The sequence below is a fragment of the Equus quagga genome, chromosome 15 (assembly GCF_021613505.1).
Source record: "Equus quagga isolate Etosha38 chromosome 15, UCLA_HA_Equagga_1.0, whole genome shotgun sequence".
NCBI classification, from domain to species: Eukaryota; Metazoa; Chordata; class Mammalia; order Perissodactyla; family Equidae; genus Equus; species Equus quagga.
Window position 1 is genome coordinate 88,543,111 of NC_060281.1, and position 1,964 is coordinate 88,545,074.

The following is a 1,964-nucleotide window of genomic DNA, read 5'->3' on the forward strand; positions in this document are numbered from 1 at the left end:
GCCAACACTCTGAGGCATGCCCCACACACATTGTGCCATTTCTCCTTCACAGCAACTCTGAGCAGTAGTGAGTGTTCAGATCCCCATGGCATGGATGATGCCCTAACCCTGGACAAAGGTTGACTCGCTCAGAGTCCTAGAGTCACGAATTGCAGAATCCCAATCATTTCTGCCTTATGTATTACACATAGACGTTTTATAGACCAATTGACTATGTTCAATTGACTACGTTCTGACACAGCGTCATTTTTGTTCCCTCTGTGTGACCAGTGGTTGGCATACAAATGGCCCATAGGAGGGGCCCAAAATTTATCAGTGGAATAAATATATCAAAGCAACATGTAACATGTGAGATTCTTTCAAATGTAAGTTATGGTTATAATCAGAATGCCTTCATTTACCCCACACAGAGACATGTATTAAGAAGTTATCTAACTAATTATTTAATCACATCAACAAATGTTTAGTGATATCCAGGGGAAACTGTTTTAAATAAGTTGTGAGAACTCTGCTCAGGAGAAGGACAATTAGATAGAAAAAAAAGCAAATAGAGAAATCAACTATGGCAGCTGCATCTGCATCTTGTGGAGACCCCCAGGGGACTGTGTGCTCACTGAAGTCTCAAGAAGCAATGTTTTACGTCACTGTGGAAGCTCTCACTTCCTCCTGCTTGTCTCCCCAAGTCCTTTCTGGGCCACCTGGGTCTTGGAGCTTAACTGTCCTGCCCTCATCAACTGAGCTTGACTCAGATTCTAGACCCTGCAATGATGTGGGGAAATGTTTAAGAATAGACTTTTTTACAAGCACATGAGTGGTGTGTGTGGAGGTGATGTTCCTGTGGGATGTACAGACAGAAATAGGTGGTTCCTGCTCTCTCCTTGATCTCACTGAGCCCAAGTTGATCTGGACTTCCCTCCTTTTTCACGCATTATGCTTTCCTCAGTCTTCTAGTTTCTATGTTTTCCTCTCTGACTGAAACCCTTCCTGTGCACCTTCTCCTCACCAATGCCTGAATCCTAGTCGTTCTTTCATTCTGTATCCATATCACATGTCTAGGAAGTGACCTCTTAACACCAGAAAGTTCAGAAACACAGAATTACACACTTTTCTCTTTTATCATCAATATCCTCTCATTGGGCATGGGCTCCAGATTCTTTTCCTGGAGTAAAACGCCTTCCCTTCTCTGCACCTCAAATATCCCCTTCTTGATGCTGTAATAGGACTAAAAACACAACCAGAAGCAATGTCTGCTGCATGAAAACATTGTGACTCTTGAGAAGATCATGACTTCTGTCCTTTATTCCATTAATATGGTGCATTCCATTAACTGATTTCCAGGTGTTAAAACAACCTTGCATTCCTGCAACAAGTACCACTTTGTCATTGTGTGTATTCTTTTTTCTATGTTGCTGGATTAGGTTTTCCAATAATTTGTAGATGATTTTTATTTCAATATCCATAAGGGTTACTGATCTATATTTTTCTTTCCTTGATCTCTTTGTGTGGTTTTGCTATCAGAGTGATAGTGGCCTCATAGAGTGATGTGCTAAGTTTTCTTTCCTCTTCTAGTTTTTGGACGAGCTTGTAAATAATTGAGAGTAGTGGTCAGCCTGTGGCGGAGTGGTTAAGTTTGCACGCTCTGCTTCGGCAGCCCAGGGCTTCTCTGGTTCAGATACTGGGCGTGGACATGGCACCGCCCATCAATCCATGCTGAGGCAGCATCCCACATGCCAGAACTAGAAGCACCCACCACTAAAAATACACAACTATGTACTGGGAGGCTTTGGGGAGAAAAAGGAAAAACAAAATCTTTTAAAAAAATTAAAAAGAAAATTAAAAATAATTGGGAGTAAATCTTCTTTAAATATCTGATGGAATTCACTGTGAAGCCGACTGTGTCTGGGCCTTCCTTTGTGGTGGTTTGTGATTATTAATTTAATCTCTTTTCTTGTTGCAGATTCCAT